The 15,858-nt window shown below is 35.7% G+C and overlaps 1 long non-coding RNA gene across 3 annotated transcripts; it reads left to right on the forward strand.

Moving 5' to 3' along the window:
- The first annotated feature begins 1,568 nt into the window (after positions 1-1,568).
- On the forward strand, positions 1,569-11,362 carry LOC128202911 (uncharacterized). Of its 3 annotated transcripts, none has more exons than XR_008255819.1 (6): positions 1,569-1,651; positions 2,744-2,812; positions 3,782-3,891; positions 6,317-6,378; positions 6,695-6,785; positions 7,242-9,598. It is a non-coding gene; the product is annotated as an uncharacterized LOC128202911 (long non-coding RNA). The 3 variants fall into 3 exon arrangements; XR_008255821.1 differs by adding exons at positions 9,919-9,989; positions 10,860-11,362 and having other exon boundaries at positions 1,575-3,891; positions 7,242-7,326; XR_008255818.1 differs by having other exon boundaries at positions 1,575-3,891.
- Positions 11,363-15,858: the final 4,496 nt, after the last annotated feature.

Below are 15,858 nucleotides of genomic sequence, written 5' to 3' on the forward strand. Positions count from 1 at the left end.
CCGAAAGTACCACCCACCTTGGTATCCTGCGACACCATAAACAACAACAGAATATCACATGCAGAATTGGCACTGGAAAGAGAGCAATGTATTCGCTGATGGGGGCAGGCCTGCATGGAAGAAATGGCATAAACCCCACAATATCCCTACACATGTACGTCACTTTTGCCAGACTCAGAATCATCTATGGCTTAGAGACAATCCACTTAACACAGAAAGACCTCAATCAACTAGCAAGCTATGAGGCGAAGCTATTGAGGCAAATCCAATACCTGCCGGACCGTTGCTCATCCGCTGCCGTATATTCATTAATTGGTGCGACACCTATTTCAACACAGATAGACATCAACGCCCTGACACTATTCGGCAACATCCTAAGAAACCCAGATACAGCCGAGTACGAGATTGCCAGGAGACAATTAGCCATCAAACAGGCCGATAGTCACAGCTGGTTCATGAATATACGTCGCATACTGAGCAAATACAACTTACCTTCTGCCTATGATCTTCTAGACAGACCTCCCACCCGTGATGAATGGAAGGAGAAAATCAATCTAGCAGTCAACAACTACTGGGCAGAACAATGGGAAGAAGATAAACAAAGCAAATCTTCACTGAAATTTTACTCAATACAAAAAGACCCAATTTCAAACCCACACCAATTGTGGTCCTCGATCGAGACGAACCCTCGGCAAGTCAAAGAGGCTGTGGTCAAGGTACGGGTACTCACTGGCACGTACACTTTGCAAGCAAACAAACACAAATTTAATCAACACTTGGTTAACCCAACCTGTACCCTATGCAACCTTGGCCCTGAAGATAGGGAACATTTTCTCACACAGTGCTTATCACTGCAACATGCCCGGCAAAAACACATTATACGTCTTGCCCATACCCTGACAAATGAACTTAACATTAAGGTTAGTGATACCATTACAAATAACCCAACACTCCTTACTCAGTGTATTCTTGACTGCTCCGCCCCAACCATTATAGACATTATTGGCACCAACAGTGAAACTCTATTGCAAGTAGAGAGAATTAGCAGACAGCTAGTGTATGACCTGCATTCTGCTAGGAACTTTATACTGAAGAAACAGCAGTGCCAGCCCCCGTAGTTGAACTGTCTCGCGCCAGGAAAACTGCTATATTCATCACTCAATTTCTCAACTGCTAGTCTGAACATTATTATTTACTGCCAGCTGGTATTATCAGGCTTATTACCGTATACTTAGCCATAGTATTATACCATACCATGCCCACAAGAGGGATAGACTTATATGGTTACTGTGTAGTGGCTCTAGACTTATGCGTCGATAAATATATCGTCAAACGTTACTACGTGTGTGTACATATCTGTTAATCAGTTTTAAGCAATGTTTTTTAGTTTTACGTAGCTAGTGTAGTGTGACTAGTACTGTAACGGATCTTATCATACTCGTGATGCAGTAGTTACATCACACAACCAGACCTTAACGAAAACTTCAACAGCAGCAACCAACATTACCTATTCCGATAGGGTGCTCCGATCAACTAGCGGAGGAATCTACAATAACAACAACAACAACAATGGCCGACCCCTATGTCAACAAATAGGTCAGGTGTCGGACATATGCTATAGAAATACTTTTATGGCCACATAATTTTAAAGGTAATTAAATCCTCAACATATATGTATTAAAAATTATACATTTATATCAACTTCGATTTTACAATAAGCAAAGGAAGTCTTAGTACACCGATAGATGAAACACACAGGCTACAGAAGAGAAACTGAAAGTAGACAATTCCGATGAAATGACTTTTATTTATTTATAAGGGTGGTGATGCTTTTTTTAATTTTTTGATGAATGCCAAAAGAAGATATGTTTATGAACTTAAACAATAAATTATGCATTTGCTTTTTATTAGAAGCAAACAAATCTGACTTTGGGAATTGAAATGAAAAATATTGGTAATTCATTCCATTATCTCTACTCAGTATTAGTCTGAAAGTCATCATTTATGATCATAGGCAGCAGATTTTGAATCCAATTTTAGAGGAAGGTAAGCCCATTAAATTGTCTCTGAAAGATAATTATTGTTCTGTGAAGTATTCTATTTTTTAAAGTGTCCTTTTATTATGCAATATGGCTGTTTCTCATAAAAATAGAGATGAAGTGCTGGAAAAAGGGGTAAACAAGGTGAATTGGCACGTGTGTCATGCCCGTAATGCTACATGGCGATGATGAAAATCCCTTGGTATGTGACCCAAATCCCCTTAAATTCTGGACATGATCCCCTCGGGAGCCTTCCAAAATTATGGCAATTTGTTTTTTTTCGTACTTGCGTCTTAAAATACTTTGAAATTTTGCCAAAGTAGATCTGCTAAAAAATCCCCCTGAATACTACCAAAATCCCCCTGAATTTTCAGACTTTTGAACAAATCCCCCTGAATGGTCTCCAGAAAATAATGCATGTATGATTTTGACATTTAATTTTTGTTAAGATTGTCTGCCCCTGACTAAATGCTTAATTTCTTGGTCTTTGGACTGTTGTTTGCATCTTCAAAACCTGACATTAGGGAATAGGACATATTTTTCTTATATTTTAGCCAGTTTAACTGCAATTTACGTTGTATTTATCAATAATTCAGGTAAAAAATGACATCATTTCCATTTATGACCTGATAGATATTTGCTAATTTGCTTTATGTCATGCATATGTTCATTGGAGAGTGTCATGGACAACTGAAACTTTTCAGGACACAATATGCAAATTAAGAATATATTGTGTGGGCCGGCTTTGTGAACAAAACCACAAGATGGCTATGGTAAGTTGTACCAAGATATCCTTGGGATTGATTGATTAATTGATTAAGGGGGTTGTGTAAGTGATTAAGTGTGAGGCCATAACTCGAAGACTGTTGGGCTGTAAAGGTGTGTGAGTGTGTTCATGCACTTTCACATTTTCCGTCTCAGTCAGCATACAGGCCCGTCTTCAGACATTCTGCCATGAATGTGGGGGTATTTAAAGTCATTTCTTACTTCCTGTGTTGATTTATTGGTGTTTGATTAAATTTACACTCCCATGTTACTGAGTAACTCTTTGAATCTGGGCCTCAATCATAAAGCTAGAGCTTGGCATATTCTTATACAAATTTCTGCGAGATTTCCTCCCTTAAAAAATATGCCCATCTCAAGTCTACACTTTGTTAATTTTTTAACAGCTTTCTGATACTTTTTGTTAATTTGAGATCTTTATGAGGCCACTTTCAAGTAACAAGATTCTCAGGGTATGCACTGGGTGACAAAGGCTGCCCAGTAAAATGTTTTTCTTTTTTCTGGAGAGATATTTCTAGTGAATTGCCCAGTTGCAGTGGTGTTGACGCCACAGAACCAGCATTTTCAGATATACTGTCTTGTGTATCGGGCAGAAATGCAGAGTGGTACTACCAGTCACCTAAGCCACCATTCCCCTCACAGACAAAAGGCTCATGGGATAGGTCCCTGCAGTTTACAGCAAAGCTTTCAATTGTAGCCCTACAAACTTCAGATAAGCAATAAATTTGGGCTTTAAGATATCTATGCTCTTCAGTATAAGTTCATACTTAGTTTGAGCGAAACTCACAATTTCAGCATCAAAATCCAGGTTAAGATCCCAATCTGAGCCTTGTCACCTTCAATATACTTAGGTTAAGATGTTCTTTAAGCTACAAACGTGTTCACTACCATTGACAGATAAGAATTTTCACAATTTGATCATGGATGCGTTATCCCAGATTTACAACCTCTTCTTGCAGATTCTGCCGAGGGCGTAGCTCTGGTGCACTGGGCCAATTTTCCAGCCGTGTGGAATCTACATCTCCAGCTGAACTGGGATCGGGACTAATATCAGACTCCCTAGCAGCATGTGAGATTTTGAGTATTTATTTCCAGGCTGGTATTCTCAACCAGACTTCATTCCTTTAATCTTTCCTTTCCTCATTTTTTTAAAAAAGTACCTCAAGTCTTTCAATGAAATCACAACTGTGACACCTTTGGAGACTAGATATAAATCAAGGAACCATAATGTGTAGTAAGCCTTTTGGGTGCCTTAAAATCAGATTAGTAAAAAGGATTCTCATGGTTTATAAGAGGCCTTGTGGACTTTACATTCTTTACTAAGAGCAGATTAAGAATGTAAGAAGGGGGGGGGGATACAGATGAGAGAGTAAAGAGTGTTTCATTAGGTATATTTGTTTTTATTTGATCACCATTTTAAAGGAAATTATTGTATTTTTACAATTTATGCTAAAAATAGTTCAACTTTCATAACTTTTGCGTTTTTTTTCATGATTCCAATTTAGAAATGCATTACTTTTTTTAATGAAAATTCCAAGTTTTTCTATAATAAAGCTCTTAAAATCACATTTTAAATGGTGTGAAGGGACTAAGTCAGGGATTAGGAACAAGTATGACACAAGCACTGTTACATGTTCTTTATTTCATGTAAATCTATAAATTATCTATGGTGAAACATCAAATTTAGTCTGATCTCCATTTCTCAGAAAATGTAGCTGTCCGAGGGCCTATTCTACCAATGAGTATCACTGTCTTTAAAATGCTGTTGGGGTACAGTTTTAAATAGCAAAAGGAAAAAAGTGTATTTATTTCTGAGATACACACTAAAGAGTTAGGAAAAGTAAAAGTTTTTAATATATAAAGAAAAGTAAAGTTTTGCATAAAGGTGTCGGCACACAACAAAATGCTCCCAGGACGAAATGATACAGAACCAGCCAAATGATGCCTGACCGGTAATATGGGTAATATGTGAATGCCAACATCGGGTAATTTGTTAGTATTTCATGATTGTGTTTATGATTTGGGAAATCATATCCAAACTGAAGCATAATATTAGTAAGCTTGGTTATATTAGCTCATTTATACTGTTTGTTCAATTCCTGAAGGAATTTCTCTCATGCTGTTTGACAATCGTTTCTGGCCGAGGCTTTGAGATTTTATTATTTACTAATGAAACTGATGATTTGTCTGGGTCAATGGTCTGTTTGTGGGTCTATTTGCAAATTATGTTTGCTCTTTTAAGTAAACATTACAGAAAAAGCAAATTCTATAAGCAATAACAGAGAACTTACTATACATGATGCAAAATGATAATATATATATGATGGTAATTGCCCTTTGTTTATTTTTTGTCTGGAGTATAACTTGAAAAGTACTGGATGGAATTCATTGGAACTTCATACAGTGGTGAAGCACAATGAGAGGAAGTGCAGTGTTCAAGAACCATAACTCTACTTTTGCTAATTACTGAGTTATTGCCCTTTATTTGTTTGTTTTTTTGCTGTCAATTTTTTTCCAGACATTAACTTGCAAACTACTATATGGAATTTATTAAAACTTCATACAATGGGAAAGCACAATGAGAGGAACCATAACTCTATTTTAGCTAATTACAGAGTTATGGCCTTTAATACTTTTTTCTTGTCCCGAGCATATCTTGAAAACTATTGGATGGAATTTAATAAAGCTTCATACACTGATAGATCATAATGAGAGGAAGTGCAGTGTACAGAAACCTCAATTCTATTTCAGCTAATTACAGAGTTACTGCCCTTTGTTACTTTTTCTTGTCCGGAGCATAACTTGAAAACTATTGGATGGAATTTAATAAAACTTCATACAGTGATAGATCACAATGAGAGGAAGTGCAGTGTGTAGGAATCGCAATTCTATTCCAGCCAATTACAGAGTTATTGCCCTTTGTTACTTTTTTCTTGTCCGGAGCATAACTTGAAATATACTGGATGGAATGTAATAAAACTGTATATGGTACAGCACAATGAGAAGGAGTTCAGTGTACATGAATCATTACACTATTTTAGCAAATTACAATGACAATAGTCCATAAAATAAAGTTGTCATTTATAGGTTTGCTTTCCCAAATAGTTGACTGCACAGTGCCGGATGAATGTGGTGGTTTTGTCTTTGCGCAAAATATAGCTGGGAATGGGCCTACCAAGAGTCCCTGGGGTGCGGGGGCATTTGGCAGGGATTTTACCATTTGTTCGTCCCCGCAGGGCGGAGATTTTAGCCAGGGTTTGCTTGACCGGAAGTCACAAGTCCCTGCTATTCCCCGGACCTGGGGGGCAGCGGTGGGCGTAGTTACAATTGACTGGTGCAAAAAATGCCAGCTTCACCAACCCAACTCGAAGCCTTTAGTGAATGTCCTTATGAAAATATGATTTTTAGTAATTACATCAACCAGGTATAGTGGACATTTTTTAGTAATCCAATTCCTTAATAACTTATTATTAATTTGTTATTGTTTGCAACAGGTTGGAGATGGGGATGATGACAGACCAGCCAGCCGAACTTAAATTGGAGTAGACATCATGTGGTAATTTATTAGTATTTCACAATCACTTTATGAAAATGTATCCAAACAGTATCGGGTTTGAATCTTTTAAGTTTATCTTTTCTGTTTGTTTCATTCCTAAATAACATTGTTTCATGCTGGTTGTAAATTATTTCCAGTCACGGCCATGAGATTATATCATTTTCTAATGAAACAACAACCTGTGCGTGTTTGTCAATTTTGTGAAAGTATTTTGTTTGCTTTTTTATAAATTTCAGGTTTTTGACTTATCCCTCAATACTTCTTAATACATATCAACATTCTGTAAAAGCACAAATATATTGGTTCTTTTTTATAGCCACCTGGTTGCTGAAGCTCGAGAGGACCTAGTCTAGGATAGTTCTGTCTGGAATTCCATACCACCTCCAGAGAATGGAAAATGTCTTCAAGTAAGAAGAAATTCTAAGCATGTGCATTTCTGACTCCTCCAAAATGCTTCTTTGTAGTCAATTACCGTGGAGTTGTTTAATACTCATTGCAAAATATTCAAACATAATATATTTCATCTATTTTGTCTTGATCTTTGAATCTGTCAAATTACACTATGACTATCATTATGTGACTATATCAACGTTATCAACGTTGACGTCATTTGATGTTGACGTCATTTCCTGTTTATTATATACATACAACCTGATGAAGGCTGAATGGCCGAAAAGTTGTTTCATAAATAAATAATTTGTGTTAAAGTTGGAATTCTTTAATTATCACCATATGTGACTATATCAAATTTATGACTAGATAAAGAATTGTGTATGCCTCAAATGATTGTTAACTGGTTTACCTTCACAGTAGTAGTTAGTACTTTTATTCTGTTGAAAACATTGCATTTATGTTATTTGCAGATTCTGATGTGCCAGCCGCCTGAAGTGGTCAAACAATTTGAAACTGGATGCAGCACAGAATCCCATATTTCAAGAGAATGCAGATGTTAGTCACCCCTGTCAAACTTGTTTGTGTGTAAATAATACAAAATGTGACATTTACAGCAAATATGTAATAATTGAGCAACATATAGACAATTGCAAAACTCTGTTCTGTTAATTTATGTGCCATATTTAGCATTTAAAACCAGATACTTTTAGTTTTTGCTGGTTTGTTCGGTTTCTTTTTTTCATGATTTTTTCAAGAAGAAATCAGTTCGGTGTATAGTAGTTATGGTGTTTTAACTGTCAATGAATCCAAGATCACTGTATGTTGTTGAACTGATATACATGTATATGTTAAACATTGAAGATCCAGCTGTCAGTACAGAAAACATTGATTGTGCTTTTGAGAACACCGAATTTTATCAACATAATTTGACACTACATATTGCAAGCATTTTTTTCAGATAAATCTATATAAATTAATAGTAGATAACTGTAGCCTTAATTTGTGCATATTAACATAAGTGAATAGTTTAATAGCCCCATGATGTCATTCTGTATAAATTATATAATATAATCATTTTAATTGTTTCAATTGTTTTCATATATAAATGGTTTTAGAACTGAAATTTGGTCTTGCTCTATTGGCTCAGGTACACTCAACAAATATAACAAATATATGAAATAGTGCTTAGTGAGTTCAGCTGACAGTTTTTCACTGGGTTCTTATTTGGGTGTGTTCCAACAATATCACTGACTTGATTACTTTCATTGTATATTTTATATAGGTGCTAAATTTAGAATATATTTTCAGCTCTGTTGAATGTTGATTGTAATTGCAATTTATCATTTCTTTTAGATCACCCTGTGGGTTAAACATTATGTGAGGGTTAGAAGTCATTTGTTTGTAATTACACCTTGATAAGTTTAAACTTTAATATACTGGGTCTTGAAAGTCCCATGATATGAGCAATTGGTTTTGACTATATTCATGCATCATTTAGAATAAACCTCATAAGAGGTCATAACATATTGGGCCTTTAAAAGTTAGAAAATTTTAACATTAATTTATTCATACAATTTTATTTCCCATCAGATGTAAAAAACAACAATCTTTTTATCAAAAAGCAAGACCAATAGGTCACTGTTGGTGATCTGTAAAAAATACATGTGTTGCTGCATATTTAACTGTCACGGGTCTTTTGGTTTATACCTGATTTTAGCAAAGCTGTTTACAATATTCATTAATTGAAATTTAAATAATTTTGATCATTGGACATGATGTTTAATATATGACGAATATGTTTGTCAGATTTGTCATTGGAAACACAAATTATTTTAAAGTGTATTGAAAGCATCATTTTGATAATTCTGTAATTAAAGCAGAATTGTGTTTGCCCTTAAAATCTAAACGACACAAACAATTTTTTGTTCATAATTAACATTTTGCAACTTTTTTGGCAGGGATGGAGTGTACGTTTTTGTAACAAACAAATAAGAATATATTCTGTATTCTCACTGAGATATTTTGCAGACAATTTGCCGGAGCTGCTTTGCTACATACTGTTCATATACAATCATAATTATTAGTAATTGATTAAATGTTTTGCCATGTTTTACCATCATATTTAAATAAATTTTTGCCCATTCAATTCTAGTTAAAATTATAATTACCCCTGCTTGTATTGATATGTGATCATTTTTAGCTTGACTATTCGAAGAATAAGGAGAGCTATCCTAGTCACCCGAGTGTCAGCATCTGAGCATTACCACTTATGTTAAAGTTTGCGTACCACCTCAAATATTTTCAAAGTCCATTGACATACTGTTTTGAAACTTGTTCACCATCATGCCCCCAACCTGTACACAGAAGGAGGTCACTGTATCGAACATTTTGACAGAATTATGGCCCTTTTTTACTTAGAATTTACATGTAAGTTTGCGTACCTCCTCAAATATTTTTAAAGTCCATTGACATCTGGCTTTGAAACTTTGTTCACCATCATGCCCCCAACCTGTACACAGGTGGAGGTAACTCTGATTAAATTATGCCCCTTTTTCAACTTGCAATTTATGTTAAAGTTTGCTTACCACCTCAAATATTTTCCAATTCAATTTATGTAAATATCTCAGCACATCATGTATTGCATTGAAATCTAATCTAACAGTGATCCATGCATGTTTCGCCAAAACTTTTCAGTCCATACACCGAAAAGCTGCAGAATAGTCGAGCGCGCTGTCTCTGTGAAAGCTCTTGTTTTTATTTATTTTCTGTTTGTAACATATTCCTCAAATGCGTTTGTGTACTTGATCTCAAATGCATAGTAGCTTTATTTAATTAATTAAGAAGAATTACTCTAAACTTCATATAAAATATAAAGTAATGCATTATATATAATGTATACACTATTATTGAGGATTGTTGCGTATACACTAAATAAATTGCTAACAGCAACAGAACTGCTTGTTATTTAAAAAGTTTTATTAACATATACAATTTTTTTTTTCCCTTTTACTCCTAGTATGTTTCACTTAGTCATTAAGTAAACTTAAAGTGCCCGGCAATAGCACTTCAAACCTGTAGAGGCAGCGCCTTAGTTCATATTATTAGACACCTGAACAGTGCAGTGAGCTTCTGACTATTTATTTCCAGGCTAGTTAACACTTCCAGAAGTCCGGCCAGAATTTTGCATAAAATACCACTGTGACAGCATTGGAGACCAGGTACTAATTGTTGTCCCATTATGTATAGAAAGTCATTTTAATGCTTTATTATGAGATAAGTCATGATTCTTATTGAGAGGTCTTGTGAATCTCATTCTTCACTGGGGGTATTAGGTCAGATTCAATGTGTCAGAGGGATTTAGAGATGAGCAGGTAAATATGGTTTTAGGATTTTTTCCTTTTCTTATGTCACAATTTTTAAGTTTATGATTATAAATCAAAAATATATGCTAAAAATAAATCAAATTGGATAACTGTTTCATTTTTTTTTATCATTATTCTAATAGGGAAGTGCCTGATTTTTATTGAAAATTCAAAGATTTTTATTATTAGGCTCCAAAATCTTTTATTGGAGTGAAGGGACTAAATCAGGGATAAGGAACAAGAATAACACATAGATTATAAAATGTTTTTATTTCATGTAAAAATACTATTTATTTCATGTAAATATATTTTTCATATCTGGAGAAACATCAGATTTAGTCGGATCTCCATTTCTCAGAAAATGCAGCTCAAGAGTCTGAGGACCTATTCCACCAATGAGTATCACTGTCTTTAAATTGCTGTTGTGGTACAATTTCTCATAGCAAATGAAAAAAGAGTAGTTTGTTGTTAGATACACACTTGGAGAGTTAGGAAATGTAATGGTTTTCAATTTATAAAGAAATAAAACTTTGCGTAAAGGTGTCGGCCCACAATGAAATGCTTCCGGGCCGTGGTATCCCTTTAAATAGTTCTTAGAAAAAATGTTTCTTCCCATTCAGGTGGTATTTGATGGTTTGACATTGTATTTTTGTATGTATTTCAAGTTTACACATGATTTATATCATATATGAAAATAATTATGTGATTTTGAATGATATATTTTAGGACCTCTTTCTTGGATGGATGGATTCAGAGATGACCAGAGATGCGGCCATTACTGTGGCACATGGACTTTATAGATAGTGACGTTAAAGAAATTATGATAGCAGAAAAACAAAACTATTTTGATATGGTTTTCTGGTGTTAAATAAACAGACAAACTGTTTACAGTTTGTGCAAGAATAATGTCATAGCTGAAATCTATTCTTCGAATTAGTAACATAATAAAGTGGTGAACTGGAATGATTTTACATAGAGCAAGAAGGGCAATTTCTCTGATGGTATGATTATTCATTTACACTCCCTTCTCTGATGGAATGCCATCATAACTAATCTGGTCATTTGTTAACACTCTGTTCTCTAATGGTATGCCATCATAACTAATTCGGTCATTCGTTTACACTCCCTTTTCTGATGGTATGCCAGCATAACTTATCTGGTGATTAGTTTACACTCCCTTCTCTGATGGTATGCCAGCATAACTTATCTGGTGATTAGTTTACACTCCCTTCTCTGATGGTATGCCAGCATAACTTATCTGGTGATTAGTTTACACTCCCTTCTCTGATGGTATGCCAGCATAACTTATCTGGTGATTAGTTTACACTCCCTTCTCTGATGGTATGCCAGCATAACTTATCTGGTGATTAGTTTACACTCCCCTCTCTGATGGTATGCCAGCATAACTAATCTAGTTATTAGTTTACACTCCCCTCTCTGATGGTAATTGCCAGCATAACTAATTAATCTGGTTGTTTGGTTACACTCCCCTCTCTGATGGTAATTGCCAGCATAACTCATAAATCTGGTTGTTTGGTTACACTCCCCTCTCTGATGGTATGCCAGCATAACTAATCTAGTTATTAGTTTACACTCCCCTCTCTGATGGTAATTGCCAGCATAACTAATTAATCTGGTTGTTTGGTTACACTCCCCTCTCTGATGGTAATTGCCAGCATAACTAATTAATCTGGTTGTTTGGTTACACTCCCCTCTCTGATGGTAATTGCCAGCATAACTCATAAATCTGGTTGTTTGGTTACACTCCCCTCTCTGATGGTATGCCAGCATAACTCATAAATCTGGTTGTTTGGTTACACTCCCGTCTCTGATGGTATGCCAGCATAACTCATAATTCTGGTTGTTTGATTACACTCCCCTCTCTGATGGTATGCCAGCATAACTCATAAATCTGGTTGTTTGGTTACACTCCCGTCTCTGATGGTATGCCAGCATAACTCATAAATCTGGTTATTCGTTTACACTCCCGTCTCTGATGGTATGCCAGCATAACTAATAAATCTGGTTGTTTGGTTACACTCCTCTCTCTGATGGTATGCCAGCATAACTCATAAATCTGGTTGTTTGGTTACACTCCCCTCTCTGATGGTAATTGCCAGCATAACTCATAAATCTGGTTGTTTGGTTACACTCCCCTCTCTGATGGTATGCCAGCATAACTCATAAATCTGGTTGTTTGGTTACACTCCCCTCTCTGATGGTAATTGCCAGCATAACTCATAAATCTGGTTGTTTGGTTGCTTCTGATGAAATGTTATGCCGGCCTAACAAATGTGGTTATCCAGATTTTATCCATTGCTGGGTGTGACCTTTGATATCAATATAAAAGGCTAAACAAATATTTTCATTTAAGCACTTCTGATTTAAAAAATGTGCTATGCCAGCATATTGAATCTGGTTGTTAAGTTACTTTTTCTTTAAAATGATATGCTGGGGTAACAATTTGATCCATTTGTTAATGTTTTTCCCATGTTTTATTTTGGGGTCACAAATATGATCATGGGCTCTGTATAATCTGTCACTTCAAAACATGACTTATTGGAATATTTGAAGTTAATCTTCAAAATTTGTATTATTTTCAAATAAAATGCTTTACTGCCTTAAATAATGTTACTTATTATGTCTGAATTACCGAAAATAAAAATACTGTCTCATTAGGAGAAGTCAGGTGATAAACACCGCAGTAGTAGAAGTAGAGCGAATCTATTTCATAGAAGTTAAAAGGTAAAATGAGTGCTGATTGCTGTCTCAGAAATAGTAGTGGTTATCAGTGCTGCAGTAGTAGTGCAAATCATTGTTGTTGTAGCTTAGGTGGATATGGCTGAACACTTTCACAGGAAAGGAAGTGCTGATCAGTGCGGCAATAGTAGAAGTAGTAGTACCAATTTCATGTTACTTAAAGGGGTAGTGCTTATTGCTGTCTCAGATCAATGCTGCAGTAGAAGTGCAAATCATTGTTGTATTTTAAGTGGTAGTGCTGATCACTGTCACAGTAGTAAAAGTGGTGACCCTGCAATAGTAGAGGAAGTGGTGCCAGTGTTATAGTAGTTATAGGAGTAGTACTGATCACTGTCACAGTAGTAAAAGTGGTGACCCTGCAATAGTAGAGGAAGTAGTGCCAGTGTTATAGTAGTTATAGGAGTAGTACTGATCACTGTCACAGTAGTAAAAGTGGTGACCCTGCAATAGTAGAGGAAGTAGTGCCAGTGTTATAGTAGTTATAGGAGTAGTGCTGATCACTGTCACAGTAGTAAAAGTGGTGACCCTGCAATAGTAGAGGAAGTAGTGCCAGTGTTATAGTAGTTATAGGAGTAGTGCTGATCACTGTCACAGTAGTAAAAGTGGTGACCCTGCAATAGTAGAGGAAGTAGTGCCAGTGTTATAGTAGTTATAGGAGTAGTACTGAACACTGTCACAGTAGTAAAACTGGTGTTGTAGAAGTTGTTATCAGTGTGGTAGTAGAAGTAAAGCCCATCATTGTTGTTGTAGTTTAAAAGGTAGTGCTGATCACTGTCACAGTAGTAGAACTGGTGATGTAGAAGTTGTTATCAGTGTGGCAGTAGTAGTAAAAGCCCATCATTGTTGTTGTAGTTTAAAAGGTAGTGCTGATCACTGTCACAGTAGTAGAACTGGTGATGTAGAAGTTGTTATCAGTGTGGTAGTAGAAGTAAAGCCCATCATTGTTGTTGTAGTTTAAAAGGCAATGCTGACAACTGTCACAGTAGTAGAACTGGTGATCTAGAAGTTGTTATCAGTGTGGTTATAGTAGTAAAGCCAATCATTGTTTTTGTAGTTAAAAAGGTAGTGCTGATCACTGTCACAGTAGTAGAACTGGTTATCTAGAAGTTGTTTTCGGTGTAGAAGTAGTAGTTAAGCCAATCATTGTTGTTGTAGTTAAAAAGGTAGTGCTGATCACTGTCACAGTAGTTGAACTGGTGATCTAGAAATTGTTATCAGTGTGGTTATGGTAGTAAAGCTAATCATTGTTATTGTAGTTAAACAGTAGTGCTGATCACTGTCACAGTAGTTGAACTGGTGATCTAGAAGTTGTTATCAGTGTGGTTATAGTAGTAAAGCCAATAATTGTTGTAGTAGTTAAAAAGGTAGTAATGATCACTGTCACAGTAGTAGAACTTGTGATCTAGAAGTTGTTATCAGTGCTGTAATAGTTAAGCCAATCATTGTTTTTGTGGTTTAAAAGGTAGTGCTGATCACTGTCACAGTAGTAGAACTGGTGATTTAGAAGTTATCAGTGTGGTCATAGTAGCCAAGCTAATCATTGTTGTTGTAGTTAAAAAAGTAGTGCTGATCACTGTCACAGTAGTATAACTGGTGATCTAGAAGTTGTTATCGGTGTAGAAGTAGTAGTTAAGCCAATCATTGTTGTAGTAGTTAAAAAGGTAGTGCTGATCACTGTCACAGTAGTTGAACTGGTGATCTAGAAATTGTTATCAGTGTGGTTATGGTAGTAAAGCTAATAATTGTTGTAGTTAAAAAGGTAGTGCTGATCACTGTCACAGTAGTTGAACTGGTGATCTAGAAGTTATCAGTGTGGTTATAGTAGTAGAGCTAATCATTGTTGTTGTAGTTAAAAAGGTAGTACTGATCACGGTCACAGTAGTTGAACTGGTGATCTAGAAGTTGTTATTAGTGTGGTTATAGTAGTAAAGCTAATCATTGTTGTCGTAGTTAAAAAGGTAGTACTGATCACTGTCACAGTAGTTGAACTGGTGATTTGTTATCAGTGTGGTTATAGTAGTAAAGCTAATCATTGTTGTCGTAGTTAAAAAGGTAGTGCTGATCACTGTCACAGTAGTAGAACTGGTGATCTAGAAGTTGTTATCAGTATGGTTATAGTAGTAAAGCCAATCATTGTTGTTGTAGTTAAGGAACTGACCACTGTCACAGTAGAACTGGTTTATAATCTAGAAGTTGTTATCAGTGCCGTAGTAGGAAAGCCAATCATTATTGTTGTAGTTTCCATGCATTTTCGCAAAAATCGTCTTGTTCCAAGACAAAAATTGAATAAGTCAAAAAGTTGGAGTGCAGCTTTAAAGGGGTAGTGCCAATCATCGTCATAGTAGTTAAAGGGGTACAGGTAGTGCCAATCATCATCTTAGTAGTTAAAGGGGTACAGGTTGTGCCAATCATTGTCATAGTAGTTAAAGGGGTACAGGTAGTGCCAATAATTGTCGTTGTAGATAATTGGGTATTGCTCATCAATGTCGTAGTAGTTAAAGGGGAAGTGTCATCATTGTGGTAGTAGGTAAGGGGGTAGTTCCAATCATTGTTGGTGTAGCTAAAGGGGTAGTGCCAATTTGTGCCACAGTAGTTAAAAACTGCAGTTGTTAAGTGTTGTTGATGTAATATAAGTTAAGTGGTAGAACGAAATGCTGTCGCAGAAAAATTGTAAATGCCTGCTGTTATAGTAAAAAAGGTAGTATGACACTGTTGCAGTAGTAATTAAGGTAGTATGACGCTGTTGCAGTAGTAAAAAAGGAGATGGTAATTATGATTGCTGTCACACTTTTTGCCAGTTTTGAATTTATGTATTTTTAGAGCTCTTAGGCATATTTACCTTTGTGATTTCAAATACAAAGTTATTTTGCGGCTGTTCTGGTTTCAATCATATTGTTTAGTTTTTGGTTACAAATATGTGTTTGGTTTCTTTAAGATATAAACAAGTATTGATGGACCAGATTTG

The sequence above is a fragment of the Mya arenaria genome, chromosome 2 (genome assembly GCF_026914265.1).
Source record: "Mya arenaria isolate MELC-2E11 chromosome 2, ASM2691426v1".
Classification (NCBI taxonomy): Eukaryota; Metazoa; Mollusca; class Bivalvia; order Myida; family Myidae; genus Mya; species Mya arenaria.